This window comes from Geospiza fortis, unplaced genomic scaffold (assembly GCF_000277835.1).
Source record: "Geospiza fortis unplaced genomic scaffold, GeoFor_1.0 scaffold162, whole genome shotgun sequence".
Classification (NCBI taxonomy): Eukaryota; Metazoa; Chordata; class Aves; order Passeriformes; family Thraupidae; genus Geospiza; species Geospiza fortis.
Genome location: NW_005054316.1, coordinates 7,786,150 through 7,793,902, shown reverse-complemented (window position 1 = coordinate 7,793,902; position 7,753 = coordinate 7,786,150). Strand labels below are relative to the sequence as shown.

Below are 7,753 nucleotides of genomic sequence, written 5' to 3'. Positions count from 1 at the left end.
TGCGGAGAGATTAAGGCTGTTCTTCATTAACACCTTGAAGTGTTGTTTGCAGTTTCCAGCTCACACCATCTGCCATTCCATAGCCACACCAATGAACACTGTTTGGCTTGAATGTAGATGAAGTGCTCTAGCAAGTATGTCAAGAGTTGGCTCATGATCAAGTTTCAGTCATGAAAGTGTGTAGGCATACCCCCAAACAAACTTAAATCTTTCTCTCCATCATGGCAAGGCAGAGCAGGATAACTGCGTCAGCCGGCAGAGCTGGAGGACAGTGTATTTGGATGTTTCTTGTCATGCAAATGCGAAATGGTCAAAAATTGTGCCTTCCAAGGTTATGAGACTGGCTTTAAAATAGTGTAATCTTAAAATAAAGGCTTTAGAAATCCCTTTCATCTTCTTCTTTTCTCAGATTCTTTTGAGCCTATCAGCACATAAAAATCACATTTTTTCACCTTTTCATCTATGAGCATAGAAAAATGAATTAAAATATGAAAACTCCTATTCATGCAGGAACAACTCTCTTCAGAAGGAGAAGCTTTACAGAAAAACATCACATTGTGGAGCTCACTCTCTGGAGCTGATAACACTGGATTAGATAAAGCCAGGGACTGAATTGCCAAAGTTTGCACAGCTGTAAGAATGATATAGTTCAGATTACTGAATTCTTGCTGACAGAAGATACATATGGAGTGAAAAACACCAGACATAGATTACCTGAAAGGAAGGGAAGAAAGTAAAGAGGCCGGAGGGGGCTACAGTTGTTGTCTTGGCAGTGCAGTACAAGCATCTTCAGTCACACACCAGGGAAACTGCTTCAAGGCTGTGAAATTCTTCCCTCAGCCCAGAACTCACCCACTCCCATAAAAGCCAGCCTGGATTTTGGAGGATTGGCAACTGGATTATCACTTGCTACCCTAATCAGGTCTTACCTACAGAATACAGTGTGCCACTGGACTGTTCATTTCTAACTGATATTACATACACCACCATATACAGTGCAGAAAACTTTCAAAGCCCTTCAGATTTTTAAATTGTGTTAGGTAGGATTTTTTTCGAATGGTTAGAAATTGTTTTAAATTATACACTGTTTATGTTTAAAGCATACTCTGCTTTTTAAAGCAGATTCATGTGGTTATTAAACTAGAAAATTCTTGTTAATTTTAAAATACACTTCTAAATAAATTCTCTAGAGTTTTAGAGACTTTGTTAACCATTGTAATTAAGTATAGTTTAAATTTAGCACACTGTAACTTCACTTTAGTCTTAGATCCCAAGTGACTTGATGATATCAAGACTCAAAGGTATATTCTAACACTTAGTATTTGCCCTTTAATTTGTTTAAAAATTAATTATAAGAATCTTTTTGTATCCAGATACAGAAATAACATAGCAGTTCAAATATTGAACATTACTGCAATTTCTTCCCCTAATACTCCTTAGGCTGAGTCATAGAAAACACTGATAATTTTCAAGTTTCATAAATGACTGCCTCTTCATAAATGACAGCACAATATACACAAAATATCATATGACATTCCAAATGTTATTATTATCTTGATAGAGGCTTCTCTAACATCAGGGACAAGGGCTTCATAATTTAATTCAAGTATTGGATTGATTAGCATTCCCATAGTGTAAAGCTTCAGACATTTGACCTCAAGGAACAAACAGATTGAGGTATGTCATTATCAGTAATCTAGTCTTTCACCACAAACTTTCACTGAAACTTAAAGTCAGTTAAATTATGTAAACTCTATGCTGCTTGCTAAAATGAGGAAATTTTGCACTTTCTATTAATCTCTTATTTGATAACTGCAGTCTTAATTACAGTGAGTGTTACTACTTTTCCCCCTGTCAGCCAACACATGAACATTGCACTGTTTAAAAACAGACTCCTGTTTCTCCTTTTGAAAAGAAGGCGTGGGACTCATCTCACTTTACTCTTGCAGTACATCTACACTGCAGAGCTGACTGCTCTGTCTCTGCAGCACTGTGAGCGCTGTGCAGTGCGAGTCACACACCCACACACCTCTCATGACTGCTCCTGCCACTTGTGTTAGGCACTCAGGCAAGCATGGCACAAATTCTCCTGCCATCACTGACTGGCTCCAGATAACTCTGGTTGGACATTTTTGCTTGCCATGGATTGCAAAGAGAACAATTATGATCTTTTAAGACAGTAGTCACCATGACACAAATCTCCATGTCAACAAGCTATCAGCTCTTCTGGCCCTGAGCAAGCTGCTGCCTGGACTTTCAGTAATGCTTATGACTGAACAGTTTGTCTCTATTTCTCTTTCACTGTTAGCAAAGTCTTGACTCAGAGATCCTAGCCCTTTTGACAAAAAGACAAAAGTAATTCTGGTATCTGTATGTCTAAAATTCTTGATAAAAATCCCCTAAATCTCTGTTATTTATAACCCCTAGAACTGTTCTCAGTAAGGACCAGACATCTGCTTTGTCTCATTTTCAGGACTTTTGACTTCCTGTAAAAAACAGGTTTTTTGTGGGATTTCCTCTCTGCCTTGGCAGTCAGACAGCAGGCTGTATATCATGAGCAGTCAGGTTGGCTCACCTGTCCTTTATCCTCTTTCCTTATTTTCCACTGGAGAAAGCTGGAAGTGTTTGTGTGTACTCTTTATGCTGCTGTCTCTCTGTCACCACATATTTTTCAGAGGAAGTCAGTCTCACTTTTCTTTCACTGGAAATCCAGTGGGATATATCCCTAAATATCAAATCAAATTTTGTGTTAATTGATGGTGGGCTTTGTGTTGTATTTCAGCTTCTGCTGGCCTCCAGTTCCTCCAGTCCAGAAGGAGCTGGGGACTATTTCCACCTTGGAGAGCAAGTTATTTCACATTTCTGAGTAGCACAGATGGCACAAACAAAATATATCATAGAGTGAAAAGTAGAAGAGGTCTGCTAATAATCCAAATTATGTTAAGAAGAGTGATCTGTGCCTCCTGTATTTGTGAAATTGTCTTGTAATGATAACATTTTCTCTGCAAAGCTCAATATGACTGGTCCTGTTGGTCTCAGCAGTCTTTTTCAGTATATTTCTGATTAAGATATCTTTTGCAAGATAAACAGTAATTTTGTGGTCTAGAGTTTTGTGAAGTTATGCAACGATTTGTTTCTAAACTGTAGTGGTATGTGTTTGTTATTTTCTCAGTGGAATGTTTCATTGAACAAAATTCAATTTTAAAAGGCTGTGAAACAATTCCATTAGTCTAAATTGAACAATATTTCAATAAAGCACATAGTTCATAAAAGTAGCCATATAGATGCCATATAGATATGAAATCAATTGCTAGGAAGACTGTGTTATCGCTTGAAATCTTCTTTCCATAATGGTTCTATTTTTCTATTTTCAAAGTCTATATAGTTCTTCTTGAAATATGTTTGCTTGTATTAGCAGCTTTATTTAAACAAGACTGTATGGTAAAATATTTCAGTTGTTACTATTCTTGTGTGCTAGGGAAACTGGGCTAGAATAAATTATATTACGTGAGTGCATAAATTATTTGGAAACCACATACAAAGAATAGTTCTCAATGATACTCCATTTAGTTGAGTTTTTCAAGTGTTTTCTCCTTGTTCCAGTAATATTCAGTATTCTCACTGGTGGCTTGGATGAAAGCTTAGAATGTACAGTTAATAAATTCATAGAGCAAAACAAGTATTTTGGAAGCAAGGCTGTGGAAAATGACAAAGTAAAGATAAAGTATGCTGATGGTTAAAATTGGTTAGACAAACATCAGCAGGCATTGCGTTGGTCAGGGATGAGCAAAGAGATCTCTCACATCACCTGCTACTTCAATTCCTTTAGTGATTTCTATTTATGTGATAATTATAAGAATAATAATTATACATAAAATAAGTGTTTTGTGTAGCTCCAGAAAATTGCAGGGTATGTAACCAAAAACTTAGCGCTGGTTCTGGAATTCATTACATGACTTTTGTACTTACCTTAGATTGAAGCAATTATACTTCTTATCATTCTGCCCATGTCAGTACTGACTGAAAATTGCTAGGGTCTGATGGCTTTGTGAGTGGTCTTTGTGAAATATCTATGTGAACATAGTCAAATGTCTGTGGTAGGATATAATGCATTCGTATTCGTAAGACATTTTGGCCTTCAACCTACTCACAGTCCATGGAAAAAGATGGACACCTTCTTGAGGTTACCGAGGGAGTGGGATAATCACCTTCCAGAGTTACCTCTGCCTCTCTTACATTTTCTGCAACAAATATATATTGGAGGTGTATTCTTAGTTTTTCTTATCTTAGTCTGTGATACTAAAAGTTTGATTTTCTTTGAACTTCACTGAGGACGATCTAAAAAATTTGTAATTACCAGAAAATCAGAATAGATAATGTAGAGGTCTGTTTTGACCCTTAGTTCTGTGAAGCCCATTCAGTGAGTCATTTATGAAGCTTTTATAGTTGTTACCATTACATAATGGTATGACCAATATGTATTAGAGGTAGTTCTACAACAAACTCATATAAGCCACTTATTAACCTGTTGGATTCTTGCTCATTGTTTGTTAATCCTTTACTCTGTATCTTGTGTACAGTGTGTGAGAGAAACAATACAGGACTTTAATCCAGAAAATCTGCTATGAAAAAATAATTTTTACAAGGATAATATTATACTGACATTTTAAAAGTACTAAGCTACTGGACGTTTATATTTTAGATAATGGCATGTTTGGTCCTGGATAACGTTTTAGGAACCATACAGTATAAGGCCTTTCTCCCTCATAAGCATTGTGTGGCTAACAGAGAGACTGTAAACTTTATCCCGAATCTTTTCTTAGTGAAGCATTTACTATTGCATGGCTGAAAAAACAAAAAGTCTCATTTATAAGACTTTTTAAACATTGGAATTAAACTCCAGCAACCAGTGATGACTAGTTATTGTTCCTTTTGTCAACAGGCAAGATGAAGGAAGTTCTGGCAGCTTACCATGTCCCGGGCTCTGCAGAGCTAAGTGAGAAGTGCTCCCAGTTCTAGCACGCATCACATCCCATCGACCTTGGGTCTGGAGTGCCAGAAGGATCCCAGCGCTGCGCTCTGAGACGGCTCTGAGCACCTCAGTACCCCCTTCTTGACAGAACCCAGGGATGGCAATATTACACACCAGTATTACCTGTCTGGGGCAGGTTTAATTTTATAAATTAAAACAATAAACTCTATGAGTTTCTAGACCATATTTGTGCTGTTGAGGATGATCTGCTCAGATGAACAGTTTTGCATCCATCGAAGAGACAGGTTCTTCTGCTGGACCAGAAGATGACAGTGGACTGTATATTGTAACTAATATAATTTGTAGCATCTCCTAGTGCAAATAATTGAAGAACAGGTGGCAAGAAAATCCTGTGGGGAATAAGACATGCTCTGTTTTGATCTACAGATTTTTTTAAAAGTTTTGGTTTTTTAAAGATAACCACTTTTAGATAACACTATGTGTGCAGTCTATGTGCAGCTCTTCACTGTGGCTATCTGTATTCCAGAGATGATGAATGCCTTGTAAGACACCTCAACCTTTTAAAATTTGTGATTAATCCTTAAATTATGAGATTATAATGAAAAACTAGAAAGGAAAACTTCTAGGGCTTTTATTTGACAGGATGTCTCCAATTACTTCCCATTACTTCTCGTAAAAGGAGAAGGAAAAGGCAGGAAGTAGAAATTAAATACAAAACCCCCCACGTTGCATTTCTTCTTTTGGCATATGCACCTATCTAAATGTGTGTTTGATGTAATATCCAAGGAGAGAGAAACAGCTAAAAATTAGCTGAGCCATCACACAAAAGGTCTGTGTTTTTGGGCAGAATTTGCTAATTTTGTCTCTTGAATAGCTATAGAAAAGAAGGAATATGTATATGCTCCAACATATGTGAAAAGGACATACTTGCCATTCCTTTATTTATTTTTGCTCTTTCAAAAATTAAAGTGTCAGTTATTTGGAATGCTGTAGTCTGTGGTCTCTTTACGTTTGTTTAGTGAGAGCCTTTCAGCAAAATCATTCCCATTACAGTGTAACTGCATGGTGACCACAGCTTTGGGCCTGTATAATAAAGATCTAAATTCAAAATTTTTTTTTCTCAGCATTTTCTCTATTTTTATGTTGTATCTGCAAGTCTTTAATTGGAGTCCTGCTCATTGCTGTGCCTAGAAGATTTGGCAATATTTTTAGGAAGGAATGTATTTGTGTGGTTGAACCTCATTCTCCTTTGTATTATTATTACAACAGATTAGAGGGCAGATACAAAAAGTTAACAAATCAAAAGAGATGCTTAAATTCAATTTGCAAATGAATCCCCAGGACAATAAGGACATCAGTCTCTTTGCATCCTTGATTTAAGGACATGCTCAAGTATTTGGCATCTGGTCTCTATTAATTGGTAATCCTGCAAAGGTACTGGAGGAAGCAGCTGCAGAAAAGTTGAATCTAAGCTGGCTTTGATTTGCTGTGTGTGATCTATTGTGCTGAACACACAGCTGTGCTGTACAGCACAGTTCAAAAGCCAATCAGATTCTTTTTACTTCCTCCTTCTTATTTTCTTCTCCAAAGACAAAATTTTAAATTATAAAAATGTTCTTCATGTAGCAATGAAGTTTGTGTGAATGAAGTTTGTGTGAGCAAAAACTGCTCATGGCATTTCAAAAATAAATGTGGTCCTGACAAGGCTATCTTAGCCATGCTGCATTTGGTTTGTCAACAAACAAATGTTTGTTCCACTATGGTTAGCTCATAGCAAATATCTGAATTCCTATCAACAGAACACCTCTGACTTTCAAAATCTTTTAGTTGGTCATCACTATTCTCCTGTATGTAGCTGCATGTGAATGGTGGAGTGCTTACTGCAGTGGCATCCATACCAGTGCATTTAAACACTGGTTTTATGTGTTTAAAATAAAAATAAAATAGGAGCAGACAGCAACATCTCAGAGCTGCTGATAAATTTCAGCTAATCTAAAGCTGAGCTCCTGCTCACCTTCTGCCCTGCTCACAGCTTCCCACGACCTCCCTCAAAGAGCTCCACACCTAAGAGGCTTCCTGGTGTGACTGAAAACATCCTTGTGTAAGAGTTTAGCTCATGTGCCAGCTCTGACACCAGGGAGAGGGTGGGAAGGAACACCTTTTAATCAGCAGTTTAGTTTTAGGTTGGCTTACGCTGATAGAGCATGCACGTCCTCAGGTGCCTCTGTGAATTAACTGATCTTATTACCTAAACTTTCTGTTTCAGGATATTTCTTCCCTATGGCTAAAATGTGTTCCTTGATTCAGTAACACCACAAGGAAAATAAAGCACTGGAAAATCCTTAGAAAGTAATATTAATGGTGTCTTTAAAACTAATTGTGCAGTGACAGTATTTGTGATACCAGAAAAATACAATGCCACAAAAGGGATATATTCTTGCCATTCAAATTATTCTGAATATCAAAATGTTTTCAGAAAAACAGAAGTGAAAGCTGTGGGCCGTAACAGTAAGAGGGCAGCACAAGCCCGCTCTGCTTGCAGAGCCTGAACTGTTAATCAGGTTTATGTTCAGTATGTGGACAGCTGGACCCACCAATACTGTACATGCTTGAGCTTGACCATGGCACCATTTGAATATGAATGACAAGAATTAATTGCCCCAAGAGCAGGACCTTATTTTGGAGAAATGGCTTTTTGTCTGTACAGGAGGCTGCTGAAGTCTGACTGTCCCGTTCAGTGAACTTTTCTGACTTTTTCTG

At 37.4% G+C, this 7,753-nt stretch overlaps 1 protein-coding gene across 1 annotated transcript in view; it reads left to right on the top strand.

Moving 5' to 3' along the window:
* Positions 1-6,103, top strand: part of SCAF8 (SR-related CTD associated factor 8) — a 68,197-nt gene extending 62,094 nt beyond the window's left edge. The window contains 1 exon segment of the mRNA XM_005420118.3: positions 4,943-6,103. The gene's annotated coding sequence lies outside the window, so the exon portion shown is untranslated.
* The last annotated feature ends 1,650 nt before the right edge of the window (positions 6,104-7,753 follow it).